At 37.3% G+C, this 15,996-nt stretch overlaps 1 protein-coding gene and 1 long non-coding RNA gene across 3 annotated transcripts in view; both read left to right on the forward strand.

Annotated features, from left to right (window-relative positions):
* The first annotated feature begins 10,619 nt into the window (after positions 1-10,619).
* LOC121732831 lies at positions 10,620-12,079 on the forward strand. Its single transcript, XR_006036443.1, has 3 exons — positions 10,620-10,673; positions 11,065-11,066; positions 12,068-12,079. It is a non-coding gene; the product is annotated as an uncharacterized LOC121732831 (long non-coding RNA).
* A 1,128-nt stretch (positions 12,080-13,207) lies between these two features.
* Positions 13,208-15,996, forward strand: part of LOC121732392 (guanine nucleotide-binding protein subunit gamma-e) — a 36,990-nt gene continuing 34,201 nt past the window's right edge. The window contains exons 1-3 of one of the 2 annotated variants that reach the window (XM_042122255.1): positions 13,208-13,290; positions 13,512-13,553; positions 15,272-15,319. The gene's annotated coding sequence lies outside the window, so the exon portion shown is untranslated. Of the gene's footprint in view, positions 13,291-13,461; positions 13,554-15,271; positions 15,320-15,996 lie in introns of those variants that run through there. The other variant, XM_042122256.1, reaches the window with a different exon arrangement.

Below are 15,996 nucleotides of genomic sequence, written 5' to 3' on the forward strand. Positions count from 1 at the left end.
AGAGAAGTCGATTTCTAGTCAGATGGGGGACTTTCGTAGTTTGGTCGAGTTACGTCAAACCCAGCCGACAGATCACAGTTAACATTGAATTGACATAATCCGACCAAATGACGTTGGTCTGTCATCTGCCTAGGAATCAATTTCCTCGATGGTACACCGTACAGATGTATGAATATAATAAATGTTATGTAGGTCCGTCGTTAAATTCATCACATTCCCAGTGCAGGTATGGGAATAATTCGTACCTATTTAATTCATTTACCTGTAATTATTAATGAATTCGTCCATGTTTTTTGTATTGAATTCCAATTATTATAGGAATGGTTATTGTCGTCTATGTATATCAATTAAGCAACAGGGGACTGTTCCAAAAGGTTTTCTTTGTCTGTAGGTATAATATTTTTATAGAATTGAGAATGTCTAAAACTATATCGAATGAGTCTCTCTGACTACGATAGTATGGAAATATACATTAATGCTGCATTGAGTACCGTTCAAGATCTTGATGATATTGGTAAAAAGATAGAAGATGCCTCAGTGGCAGCAATATTATTAGGTGGACTCACAGCAAAGTATGATCCAATGATTATGGGTCTCGAAAATAGCAATATTGAGATAACCACAGATCTAAAATCTAGATTTTCCAAAATCTAAAATTCCATAAAAAAGAGATATAAAGAAAACTTGATGGCTGAGCCCCCGGGATGCAAATGCGAGGATATCACTTACCACCAGGTGATCCGTCTGCTCATTTTGTAAAATCATCATGACACTATGAAGAGTTTTCTCTGTATTTGTACCAAATGTCATTTTAATAGATTCGGAAAATATTCGATACAAACAAAATACCTTTGATTTTAAACACAAACGAAATTGTTACACAATTGCCCTTATTTAAGACTGTTAAAACCACTGAACACAATAGAAACATCAAACAAATAAGTGGCTTTCCAAACATCTTTAAGTTTAGTGAGTGTATAACAAAATCAGTTGAAGTTAACTCAAAAGATAGTGGATTGAAGTGCGAGTCGGCACTCAAATAATTAAAAGCATCTACCGTAGCTCCATACTTAATATTATAAATTTGAAAGTGTGTCTGTCTGTCTATCTGTTATCTCTTCACGCCAAAACCGCTGAACCGATTTTGCTGAAATTTGGTATAGAGATACTTTTCATCCTGGAATAAGTCATCTAGTGGTGTTATATTTTCTTTCTTTCACAGAAACTCGGGAATGTACCAGACAGAAAATTAACCGATATTAAACTTCAACGTGTTGTCGACCAATCCTAAATCGCGCTATCGAAGTTTGAAGGTTGAAAGTGAGTAGTTCTGAATGTTGTGGCAACTAGCAGGACTAGGTTCTATACTTTAGATCACGCGTCGAATATAAATGCCTGGAGTGCAACTCTGCTAATTATTGGAACGAAGTTCCTTATCGCACGTTCAGCGTAAATCTGAAGTCTAGACAGAACGATATTTGACCTTGATTTGTTCTCGACAATTTTTATTAGTACCTGCATGTTAGGAGCAGAGGGCGTTGATAGTAAGTATTCCAGTGCGTCAACTAGATGGCGTTTTTTTTAATAAACAGCGACGCGTTGTTAGTATTCCTGGTCATCAATAGATGGCGTATTTATAATATTTTTTAAGTGTATAATATTATGTATACAAGTTTTTTGAACATAAGAAATAACTTTTTTCCATTCGGGTGTCCCATGACACCTCTCAAGATTTTTTTTCATTATGAAACTGCCTTAAAACATAATTCGGTAGCGTATTCTGTAACTCGGCGCTTGATTAAAAACAACGTGAGAATAGAGGCGGGCGCACACTTGTTTATAACTTTTATCAATACAGACTGACAGCTTTAATGAAATTTCTTCGCTGCTGCTTCACAGCGTCAGCGTTGTGCTGTAATTTGATTTATTCATTTTGATAACTTTTGAACATAAATAACTCTATACTCGAAATGTCCAGAGAACTTTGCAAATTGGAGGTTGAAGAGAAGGATTTTTTAAATAATTGCCGCACAGAGCCATCATTTTAATTACTTACTACTAACTTAACTTACTAACTTAACCTACTAACTTAACTAAAAAATTAATTACTAACTTAGCCGGATAGTATTAAAGGCACCGGATAGGCCGGATACCGGATATCAGTTTTATCTCTAATTATTATACTAGATGACACCCGTAACTTTCATTTTTTCCCCGTATCCTTACATTTTCCGGGATAAAAAGCTGCGACATAATATAAATTATAAACGACTATGTCCCTAACACGTCCTTAATAAATTGTAGTAGCTACGATAGGAACAGAACAAAGTCAAACAGACAAACAATGTTTATCAAATACCAGTCAATTTAAAAGTAGAATGGAGTTCTGGAACACTTTACAGACATTAGTCTCTGGGGAGCCATGATCGCTCCATTCATCCTGGACCCTGGAGACAGCTGGAGTATTATTCCCCCATCCAGCCCCCTACTCTGAAGTCTGAACATAATCGAGAATCGAATCAACTCGACCTCGGTTTGGTATTCTTGACATCTCACTAGCGCTCGATCGTTCGGTGGCTCAATTTGTAACTAACCAGGAGTTTAAACTTTTGTCAATGAAGTCAATTTTTAACCACCGACGAAAAAAGAGGGGTGCTTAAAGTTTGACGTATCTGTCTGTCTGTGAATATGAGCATGTCTCTGTCCGTGACTTAATCTCATAGAAATCATGTTCAATCATGCTTGTGTAAGTATGTATGTACACATATTTTTCACACAGATGAAAACCAATTTCGGTTTCATTTGACAGCTCGAGATTGTTGCTCTATTCCGCTAGGTATATTAACTTTATGGTCCGATCGGTGCTAGAAAATTTACATTCATCTGATTCGTTAAAGATTGTAAGAAAATTCGACTAATTTGATCGGTTTAATACAGAGAATAATTGGAGTTTTGTGTCGGATTTTTATTTTTTTATCCTTATTTCAATGCTATAATATAAGTTTATTCAGAGTACTGATCAAAGATGAATAGAAAGCGACATCGGATCAGACTCGAAATCCTATCAATTTCTGGAGTAAGGCCCCTGCTCCAACGATCGGGAATTATCGAATATGAACGTTGAATTTTCATGAGTTTGATTTATATATTATTCAACGGCCAGCGCTCCATTTTTCGGTTCTGATTGGCACATCTGCAATTAGTGGCGTATGTTATGCGGATTTTTATCTCATTGTAATTTGAAATTCAAGAACGCCGAGATTTTTTGTGAACATTTTCACGCTATAGAGCATAAAGTTAAGGGGGCGACTAACCCTAAAGTGTCGATCTTATAATTCATTTTTATACCTGAAAATAAGCCCCGAATTGTTTCATTTTCTGAAATTAGATACTACATTATATTTCCAAGAATTCGATCTGAGCAAAAACACGATATCTTAAAATTTTCTCGATAGAAAAAAATCACAAAGATGCATCTAATTTGGCGATGAATCCGCGTCGTTCTTTTTCATCTGGCATATGAAAGACGGGCGTGAGTGTGAAGAGAGAAGGACGATGTTTGATTTTTGGGGTTAGTCGCCATCTTAATATACCTTAGGTATATTAACTTTATGCGCTAGAGGCAGCACAGTATAAACAATAAATAAATACTTTGGTTCGACGTTTGACAAGGTTTCTGTTAAGAAGCACTTACACGGGCAATACGAGTAATTGCCCGGCGACACGAATGGAATGATCTGGAGCAATTAGTGGAGCAATATGGATAAATTTTAATAAATTGCGGCGATTATTTCGGCGATATTGCTCCAGATATTTCATATCGCTCAATGTCGCCGACACGAATTATTGACGAATACCCGATGGGCTCGTGTATGACAGACTGACAGTATTGCCTATTAACTAGTTGATAAAGTTGCGCCAATTGTATTGCGATGTATTGCGCAATATTGCTGCTTGTTGTTGCTTGTTACCGAAAATTGCTTGATGTAGTCGTGACGTCAAATTTGACGAGAATTGACTGGAGTGGAGCAATTTCAGTTGCTCGTATATGCGTTTATTCTAATATAATAATAATAATAAAAAATTTATTCAAACATAAATACAATACACTGCACACACTGAAGCAAAAAAAAAGCAAACAATAACCCAAAAGAAAAAATAAAACAAACAACAAACTACAAAAAAAAATATGGCATCATTAGGCAGTGCATTGTATAATGCCGAAAAGGATACCCACTCAGGTGTATTACCACGGCGCAGAAAACTGCACCGCGGTACCTGATCTTCCGTGGTTCCTATACATATTACGCCTGACGCACGACAGATTCAACATAAATAATAATAATAATATATAATAGTACTATACATAATATAATAATACAATAAAATAATAAAACATCATTTAGAATACTTAAATAAGAGTACGGTAGCTGCTATTTACGATACGGCACGGCATAAAACCCGTACCTGTGACGCAACGACATTCCAGCTTCAGGAGATAAGTGCCTATTTCCCGCGCTTCAGTGCCTGAAACGAAGTTGTACGGGGAGCACGCGCGCAGGTGTGCGCTCGCGCATATGACGTGTGCAACAAGCGTATTTTGATTTTATTATTTACTGTATATGCTAGTAGCGCCCTCTGCTTCGACCTTTGCGTTATATTCCCTATCAGCCGGCTTTACGGCTATTCCCTTCCCTTCCCTACCCTCCCCTATTACCCTATTCCCTCTTAAAAGGCCGGCAACGCACCTGCAGCTATTCTGATGCTGCGAGTGTCCATGGGCGACGGAAGTTGCTTTCCATCAGGTGACCCGTTTGCTCGTTTGCCCCCTTATTTCGTTAAAAAAAAAACCAAGATAATCACCTGTTACTTCCGCAATCGAGTGTCAGCCCTGAGACAAACGTATTAGACGTTTAATTATGGCGTGTGGCAGCCCTAGCGATCTGACAATCATTGTTCCCACACCGACAAGGGTGTAACACAAAAGGCCTGTCACTGCCCTGTCACCGTAATGTATTGATTAGCAGGACTACCTACTACACTAGTTGTTCCCGTGACTCTACTGGTAAAAGGTGAGAAAAGGTGTTATACAGAGTGTAATTTAAAACAAAGTGGTTAATATTATACGTGCGGGTGTTTATGAGTCCCTTATAATACGGTCGCTGTTTAACATGTTTTGTGTGTTAGCCCACAAAAAATTGAAGAGTTATGAATGCAGTCTTATTCTAAAACTAGATGACGCCCGCAACTCCGTTGCGCCAAAATTTGTTTATCGCGTGGGAACCGTACATTTTTTCGGGATAAAAATTATCATATTATGTCCTCTCCCGGGACTCAAAGTATCTCTGTACCAAATTTCAGCCCAATCGGTTCAGCCGTTTAGGCGTGAAGAGGTAACAGACAGAAAGACAGACAGTATAAAAGTATTAAATATAATATTTCCGTTGTCTGGTACCCGTAACACAAGTCGTTCAGGTACTTCGCACGTGGCCAGACTGACGTGGCGTGAAGCGTCCATAGAAAAAAAAATATAGACTGATTCACCAAAAAGTTCACTTTTTTCTCATTAAAGCTTTTCTACCTCTCTAAACTAGCTCTGTAATAACAAAAACCCCACAAAGGATTAAAATCCCCTGGTGCAGGAGCCCGAGCGCCGAGCGCTTCACACCAAACGAACCGTTCATTAGCTCTTTGTCTAACTTCAGTCTGCTAACTGAACTAACTTGGGTTTACATTCCGCTGGGTTATTTTAAACCTATGTGTGTAACCCTAATTATTTACTAGGCCAAAGGTATATAAGTTTTAGATCCTTCATGTTTCTTTTAGGTGACTAATGAAAATCTATTTCAAAATCTGCCTCAAATCCTACCTCAAATCTCATATTTTGTAGTAAGAAAATCCATACTTTTTACTTGTTCTATAAAATACTTTATCTAGTAAGCTGTAAGATATTAGTTGTCTTTAGAGGTAATAAACAATAAAAAATCTTTATTTCGCTTAAAGAAACTTACACGCTAATATTACAACTCTGATCTCCACACTAGGATTCCCTGTGTCGTGGAGACCAGTCTCTTCCATCATGAACATATAAATACTAGGAAACAATATTCAATCACTTACAAGGTATGTGTAATGTGGCTACATTAGCCACATAATATCTTTAGAGTGAGTATTTTGAAAAGTATGACTTTTCTAGAATGTAACCAGACTAATTCCAGCTTAGTCTAGCCTAATAATAATAATAATAAAACATTTATTCATGAACTATGGACATTACACCACACTACATTACCAAAAAAAAAAAAACAAGAAAAACACAGAACAGTTAAAATGATGTTGACCTGGCAATACAAAACAGTAGTCTTATATGAACTGTAACTAGCCTAACTAAGAATGAACAAAAAATAAAAATAAGAAAAGTAGCAAGTAACAAATATTTCAATTATAACTTAGCAAGCAAGAGTGTTATGGGAAGGTAGGAGGTGTAATGCTCAAGCCATTGAAATGGAGTCCACTCAGGTAAAACGACTATGGATAACCACAGTCCCTGATATTCTGTGGATCCAAACTGTCAGGCGCAAAACAGACCACTCAAGGCTACAGTGTCGTAATTTAAAAATAAATTATGCAAAATGTTTCAGATAATAATAGATATACTTCGACATTACATGCATTGTGCACCTGTGTGTGTGTGTGCGAAGATAAACAGCATTAGCCGGCAGAGCGAGCACAGCCGCGGGCGGCAGCTAGCGTGACGTGATGGGTTCCATGGTATAATCCGGTACGTCAAACAAACGTTTTAAGTATATGTGTAAACTCAAATGAGTGATAAAATAATATGATAATACCCTACGAATAATAAAAGCTAAGGAAAAGTAACTCCGTCAAAAAACATGCTCTACAAATTACATTATTTATCAAAAATGTGGTCATAAAGTTAATACATGGGGCACACTAAAAGTTTTGCACTTCTAGCTAATCGGAACTATTTGAGTTTTGAATGTTATATTTTTTAGGGTTCCGTACCTCAAAAGGAAAAAACGGAACCCTTATAGGATCACTTTGTTGTCCGTCTGTCCGTCCGTCCGTCTGTCAAGACCCTTTTTCTCAGGAACGCGTGGAGGTATGAAGCTGAAATTTATATCAATTACTCAGGTCTACTGTCCCTTGAAGCTGTGAAAAAATCAAACTTCTAAGCCAACGCAATCAAAAGATACAGCCGTTTATGCCGCAAATTTTCGACACTTGCAAGGGAATCAAAACCTACAGGGTGCTTCCCGTGAACTCAGAATCTTGAAATTTGGTACGAAGCAACATCTTATAGCATAGATAAAGGAAAAATTACGAAAACCATAAATTTTTAGTTACATCACATATTTTTTTTTTTTTAATAATTTTAAACTTACTACCCATTTCCTCATAAACGCGTAGAGGTACGAGTATTAAATTGAAATTCATACCAAATACTCAGGTCTATAATACCTTTAAGCTGTAACAAAATCAAACTTCTATGTCAACGCAATCAAAAGAAACAACCTTGCAGGTTTGTACGGAACCCTCGGTGCGCGAGTCCGACTCGCACTTGGCCGGTTTTTTAAACCTTGTAACCTTCCTAGCAACATAAAAAAAAATTGGCGGGAAATCATTTGTCAATTGTTTTATATCACGCATCAAAGTTCTACGTACGCAACGAAATTAAATTGGAATTAGGTCGAAAAGATTTTAGAGCGATGATTTTTTATGATTTTAAAAGTTCTCTCTCTCCGCAAGACTGTGCTGCTCGTCTTCAAAATGCTTTTGGGCAGAAAGTACCTTGTTTGAGCACCGTGAAGAGATGGTATACTGTATTTGAGAGAGGTCGAGTTTCTTTACATGACGAATTTCGTGAAGGGCGGCCTTCAACTGCCGTCAACGAAATTAATGTGGCTACTGTTAAGCGGCTAATTGAAGAAAACCCGTAGATTACCTATGAGACAATTTGAGGACTATTGGGGATTGGTATGAGTCAAATTAAAAAAAAATACACGAAGAATTGTGAGTTCGGAGACTTTGTTGTCGTTGGACCCCTCATGAACTGAAAGCGGAGCAGAAGCGGGCTCGCGTGGAATGGTGCTCACAGATGCTACTGAAGCACGCCCACGGACATTCTAATGCTGTTTATGACATTGTCACAGGAGACAAAACGTGGATTTGTTGTTTTGAACCCGAAAAAGAACAGAAATCTTGTGAGTGGGAGTTTGAAAATGAGAACAAGCCAACAAAAGTGAGGCAGGCGAGAAACGTTGGTAAGAAAATGATCGCGTTTTTTTCTGACCTACGGATCCCATCTGTACAATTCCACTTGGAGATCAAAAGAGTGTTAATGCTGAGTGGTATACTGCCATTTGTTTACCCAGGATATTAGAAAAGATTCGCGTAAGACGACCAAAAAGCCGCATTCTCCTACATTACGACAACGGCTCTACACACACGACCAATTAAACAAAGTCATTTTTAGGTTCCGAAAAATCACAACTGCACATAGCCCTAGCACCCTGTGATTTCTGTATTTTTCTCAAAATTAAAGATTTAATGAGAGGTTTCACTTTTAACAACTCTGAAGACGAGTGATAGCGTTCAATCAGCACGTAGAAAACATGCCTTCAGATCTGTGGTCCTCTTGTTTTAAAAAATGGTTCGATCGCAAAAAAAAATGTTTAGAATGTAAAGGAGAGTATTTTGAAAAGCAATAAACATAATATTTTGGTTATAACACGTCGTTTTTTTAAGTTACGCAAAACTTTCAGTGTGACCTATGAGCGGAATAGAGCAACAATCTCGAGCTGTCAAACGAAACCGAAATTGGTTTTCATCTGTGTGAAAAATATGTATACGTATACACTTACACAAGCATGATTGAACATGATTTTTATGAGATTAAATTGTCAACGAGCGGCACGTGCCGACTGGACGTCAAAAAAAGAGTGCTGCTGTCATGTATCACAATTCACACGTCTCTTTTTACCACGCAGTGTTACTGATAGTGACATCTCTCTTGCTCAGGCCTTTGTTTCTCTATTCCGCTAGTCGATCAGACTGACGATACATGACAGTTCGAAAGGAACCAAATTTAAAACGGTAATAGTATAGGAGTTAGGTACGTTTCCTTAGTTTTTATTATTCGTAGATAATACCCTAGTATGTATATGCAATATGCACCACCCCTTGTATAAAAATCACTGAAAGGGCAGCGCAGAAAAAGTTTATTTTTGTATGGAAAAATTTCTTATAGAAACGTAGAAGTTAAAGATAAAACTTCCAGCGCTGTTTCTGCTGTGATGAAAAGAACTCGCAAAGAACTCATATACTTGTGTTACCTGATTCATATAAAGCAGAGGTTCCCAAACTTATTTTGTCTACCGCCCACTTTGAGAAAAAAATTTGCCACCCTCTATGTTTCACCCATAAAGTTAATATTCCTAGCGGAATAGAGAAACAAAGGCCTGAGCAAGAGAGATGTCACTATCAGTACTTGTACTATTATCTATTCTGTGCTATCAGTAACACTGCGTGGTAAAAAGAGACGTTTGATACATGACAGCAGCACATGCTTGTGTATGGTACACATATTTTTACACACAGACGTAAATCAATTTCGGTTTCGTCTGACAGCTCGAGATTGTTGCTCTATTCCGCTAGGTATATTAACTTTATGGTTTCACCTACTTTTAAATTAAAGTCTCTACACAACACCTCCATTTTTTCTGGGTCCCACACCTTTAGCGCCCACTTTGGGAAAGGCTGATATAAAGTAAGAAAGTAGTAAAGATATTCATCGCTCAAATATTTTTCTAAACTTAATCAGTTAGAAAAATATATTTACTTAGGTCAATTTGTTAATAATATTTTTCATCAGGCAATGGAAACACGTATTATTACCAAGCCACTATAATAATTATAAAAAAAAAGAAAACTATTGATAAATTCACTGAATGTTGATTTAAATAACAAAATAAGTTGAAGCCTTCACCGAAATTCTAAATCCCTAGCTTTGTTAACATCGAAGATAAAGGGGGTGTGAAAAAGCCGCGAACCGCTTCGAGAAAAGTATGCTACGGCCGTGCCTTTGCTAAAAAGCTTGGCTGGAGCACTGCCGTGCTCCCAGATTATACTTTATTTTATAGCTATGCGGTATTTAAGAAGTAGGTAGTACTTAGCAAATAGTAATATTACGCGAAGGTCGGAGCAGAGGGCGCTACTAGCACATACGGTAAATAATCTGACCAAAATCTGACACGATGCATACGTCATTTTTTTAAGAAATAAGGGGGCAAACGAGCAAACGGGTCACCTGATGGAAAGCAAATTCCGTCGCCCATGGACACTCGCAGCATCAGAAGAGCTGCAGGTGCGTTGCCGGCCTTTTAAGAGGGAATAGGGTAATAGGGGAGGGTAGGAAAGGGAATAGTCAATAGGGTAGGGGATTGGGCCTCCGGTAAACTCACTCACTCGGCAAAACACAGCGCAAGCGCTGTTTCACGCCGGTTTTCTGTAAGAACGTGGTATTTCTCCGGTCGAGCCGGCCCATTCGTGCCGTGCCTCACGTCTGAATTCACGTCATATCAGAATATTGACAGAAATCAATTGTCGAACAAAACTTTATGTTTCCTGTCTATGCTGGTGTTGCCTCTAACGTGAAAACGTTAGAGTAATATGTGTCCATAAGTAAAATCCATCATCATAATAATAATATTATAATAATACGACTTACGAGTAACAATAGGTCCCCTTCTCACAATTTTTAAAAGTTATTCTCACATCAATCAAGAAAGTTATTTTAATTATAATAATTATGGTTATGCGATGGGAAATTATATTCAACACACTTTTTTTAAGATAAATTAAGTTATACCACAGAATAGATAATAGTTGGTTATACCAACATTGAAATCGGCACTAGTTGATGCCCGCAACTCCGTTGCACAGTTCGCTTAGCTCGCGGGAACCGTACATTTTTCGGGATAAAAAGTATAATTTGTCCTCCGCCTTAAAGCAACTCCATGCCTTTCATCAAAATCAGTTCAGCAGTTTAAGCGTGAAGAGGTAATAGACAGACAGACACACTTTCACATTTATAATATTAGTACGGATAATAAATTATACAGGTTGTTCGGGTGAACAAGCATCAAATGAGCCCGTCCAAATGAACAACTTTTTCTATGAGAACAATGCTGGGAACTCAAAAAAATCCGTCGTTATAACCTTACAATATTACAGATATAACGACGGCATTTTCTTAACTAAAATAGATAATATAGGTACGTTAAACGCCGTGGTGTTCACCTCTAACAACCTGTTATATTATATAGAGCTACCTTCTAGATATCCTAATTGCAAGTTCAAAATGCCGACTGAAATAATCTTTGTGAGTTCTCAGTGTTTTTTTTTTTTTTTTTTATATTAAATAAGGGGGCAAACGAGCAAACGGGTCACCTGATGGTAAGCAACTACCGTCGCCCATGGACACTCGCAACATCAGAAGAGCTGCAGGTGCGTTGCCAGCCTTGTTTCAAGTTAAGTCCAGTTAAGCGTACGAAATTTCATACATGAAATACTAATATTCTTGTTCATACGTTAAAATGCTGACTCAAGTCCTTGCAACTTTAGAACGCTGAAGATTGTAGAGTTTCTTTGTAATGTTGTATTTATTTCAGTTTTATATATTTACATCATTACACAATCTTATGAAAAGGAAAATTTAACATCGAACACTCTCCTAATTACTGGACCGATTTTAAAGAGATTTGGTAGAGATATAGACTATAGAGTGGACTCTGAGCACGTAATTAGACCACTTCTGACCCTGATAAAATGTTCTGCAGTTTGTTTTAATTTTAACGTTCGGAGTCATGTAGTTGCCAAATACTTTGTCTTTTGTTCGATTACTTTTCATTTTAGAATCTCTATCTTTTCCCCTTTCTTATGCTTAACACATGAAAATAATTCATAACAGTAAAAATTTCATATGTTCAACCATAACGTTGGACTAATATTTTCATTCGTAGAAAATATTTTATTGGTGCGGAAGTAAAGTTAATATTGGTACCACCTGCATCATAAATTCAATATTGGGGTCACCGGTATTAGCCCACAGCATTAGCCCCACCTGTTTACCCCACATGACATAACCTATTTGGTATTGAGGGTAGTAATTACTCGCATACGTCATGTACCTGCAGATATTATTGGCTGTTATGACCATTGAGGTACTATAGACTGGAGAGAGCCTTATATCGGTGTATAAGCGTCAAAGGGTGTAATGTTATGTCCTACTTACTAGGACATAACAAAGGAGTCGGTCTGCATATTTCATGTAATAAAAGTGTTAATAAAGGTTTTTAGTTAACATTTAATACTTGATATTGTTGAGTTTTGTGGTTCCGCTAAATAATAAACCATAAGAATGGTCAAAAAATGCCTTACACGTGGATATAACATTAAATACGTAAGTTTTGAACAACGTTTATTGGGCTTTTCAATCGGTATTTTTGTAAGCTAAAAAGATAATTCATAAGTTTATTAATCCCTTATTCGTGCTATATAAGGCATTAGTGCTAAAAATGTCACATCAATTAATAATTTGGCTATAAAAATTGCATAGCTTTTTACGTGTGTTTACCGATTCTCATCACTTGAACTATAGTTTGGTACTACTAATATATATTCTGTGCTATAGTTAATCGATATCATGAACTAATTGACTGTCTTTCCTGTATCATAATGTGCTTTGAAATAATAGACAAATAGAAATATTCAAGAAAATAAACGCACACTACTTGTATGAAAATAAGCACAAAATGGCCACGCGATGACGGGCTAAGACTACATCTATTATAATACTTTATCTATGGTTATGACATAATTTGACAGTTCAATAGTTTTTTTTTGTTATATATAAATATGGCACAGGTGTCGCAGAGCCAGATGTTTAAATGGCACGCTAAATAGTGTTTACTTAAGTATGCTTATAATTATTACCAATAATTATAATTAGTAATTACTAATAACTTCTAAAAAAATTAAGTTGCTTCTATTTTTCATCATGAATTCCTCCAAACAATAGCGAGCGATATTCAAATTAAATTTCTAATGAGCATTGAAAAAATTCACAGCAAGTATGTTAGTATTGTATTGTCCGAGTATAATACATTCTTACACAAATGGAGCGTGGACAGCGAAACCATACTAGTTATAGTGGGACTGGCACTCAAGACCGCCGGCTGCGCTGCATAAGCCTGTGCGACAAACACGGTACTTATAAAAAAAACGCGTTCGGCGTTCCTATTTCAATTTGGGCGCCAAGTTGTTGACGGGCTCATTTTCTTTGCTTTGTTTTTTGGGAAATTAATTATTTTTTACGTCACTTGGGAATTAATATAATAGAATTAGCTATAATTTAATTAGTGTAACTGTGTAATAGGTCTCCATGTTGGTCGGTGGTTTGTGGAACTAATCGTTATTGTTCTTTTTAGGTTAAAACAAGGAAATAATAAGAAATCCAAGAATTTATGTAAGTAACAATTTCATATAATAGCTGTAGTGAATATTTATTAAATTATCATTATTAATTCTTACTTTTACTTTATACCTTTACATTACGTACGGTACTACTAGATTTTAGTTCGAAACAGTCTCTCCACAGAATTTTGTACTAATTTTTCTTCTAAACCACAGACTCATAGAATTAGAGACTTAGAGCACACTAGACAAAACGATTCACTCTTTTTTCTTTTTCAAAATTAGCATTCTATATTCTTCTAACTATTTTATTTAAGTCTAATATCAACGATTTACTGCTAAACTACCATTAATTTAACCACCTAAATTGATCAATCAATAAAATTGATCAGTCCATTATGATTATGATATAATAATATCATCGGCCGCGCTCAGAGTCATGATTTAATTAATATTTAATCTTACTTAAGTAGTTGTTGAATGAAGACTTCGATTTTAAAAATGTAAAAAGCTCCTCTAACTGCCGCACATAGAGAAGAATATTAATTACATAATTAAATACATAACTGTATTGATTTTAACATAGCCCCATACACTATCTGACAAACTCTTTATTAAATTGTAGTTTAATCACCATTAAATGGACGCTGTTAAGTATTAGTGTCCTAAGTCATAACCCACAATTTTTTTGTTGATAAATTTTGAATGCAGTCTTGTTCTAAATCATCTAAAGAACATAGCTGCATTCATAACTCAATACGTAATTTTTGTGTGGGTTAGTACACGAATGCTTAACAGCGTCCAAATGTCTCTGAAGTCTGAATACTGAGTGCGGCCGTAACCCGTAAGTCATGTTATCATGTTATTAGGGTCAATTCAGACCCCAACGCGACGAGGCGAGGCGAGGCGCGGTGCGGCATAAATTTGTATGGATTTGACAGATTTCAATTACGTGAGACTTCTTGCGAATCTGTCAAATCCATACAAATTTTAAAATGCATCTACGCGTCACGTTGCAGTCTGAATCAACCCCTCTAAGTGCGACAATTAGTGTTTATTCATTAGAATGCCTAGTGTTTGGCTAACCCTAAATCATGCAGTATAAACACATGAATATCAGTCATCAGTATTGTGACAAGCGTATCTGAGCTGGACATCAGGTGTTCCCTCGGATCGTTTGCATATCAGACTCTAGACAATGTATAACACTGTCCCTCATTGTGTGTTATATAATAATGATTGTTATACATTTATGGGAAACAATGTGGGACAGTGGGATATTTAAAGATACTAAGGGCCTGTTTCACCACTTTTTGATAAAGTGCCGAATAGGCTGTTCAGTGTTCACAACTTTTTTGACAGATTCTCCATACTTGATCTGTCAAGTTATTTGGTGGATTGCCTATTCGTCACTTCTCAGGAAGTGCTGAAACAGGCCCTTAGAGTTTCGGGAAAGGGCATAGGATACTTTATATCCCGGAAAAATGAACGGTTTCCGGGCGAGAAACTAATTTTGGCGCAACAAAGCTGCCGGCGTCATCTAGTATTACCATAAAGTAATGCTACTAAACTACTAAACTAAGGAGCTGTTTCACCACTTCCAGATAAGCACCGGATAGGCTATCCACAACTTATCTGACAGATACTCCCTACTCCATCTGTTAGATAAGTAATTGTGGATAGCCTATCAGGCACTTATTAGAAAGTGGTGAAGCAGGCCCTTAGATTAATATCCTCCAGAATAAAGTCGTTGTAATTATCAATTCTGTTACAGCTCCCCGGGACGAGAATCAATTTGTTTTTTTAAGGGAAGACGATTAAGGTAAGATATTTGTATAAGTGCTTTGGGAATAATGGGATTTGGGATTAACGAGATTAACATGTTCCGTACGCCGATTTTTCCATCTTCAAAAATTTAATTTTTTCTGTCTTCTTCTTCTTTTTTAAAGTGGCTCCTTAGGGCCAACCCACACGTACCACAGTCCACAACCACACCACATCACAACGACAAAATGCCGTCAAGCAGTGGTTACGTGTGAATGGTGTCGCTGCAGCTTTTTGTAGTTGCGTTGTGGTACTGACAAAATGTCGACGTGGTTGCGTTGTCGCCAGTAGTTGCGATGTGGTTACGTATGAAAGCTAATTAAACGGAGGGGGGAAGAGCGCAAGCGGTGTGCGCGCACTGTCTTGCATCGACGCAACGTTGTGGTTGCGATGTGGTCGGCCTATAGTTCGCTTGTGGTTGCGATGTGGTGGTCGACCACTTGTGTGTGATACCGCACACAAGTGGTCGACAACGACTGCAAAATGTGGTACGTGTGAATAGTCCAGTTCATTTACGATACGAAATATACGCCCGACCACGTGGTGTGGTTGTTGTTGTCGTGTGGTTGTGGACTGTGGTACGTGTGGCCCTGTGGGTTGGCCGCTTATAGGGCGCTGGTAGGGCGCTTTTCCATGTCATCGCCCGCGCGCAGACCCGCATGAAAGTTGCCCGCA

The sequence above is a fragment of the Aricia agestis genome, chromosome 12, assembly GCF_905147365.1.
Source record: "Aricia agestis chromosome 12, ilAriAges1.1, whole genome shotgun sequence".
In the NCBI taxonomy this organism is placed as follows: Eukaryota; Metazoa; Arthropoda; class Insecta; order Lepidoptera; family Lycaenidae; genus Aricia; species Aricia agestis.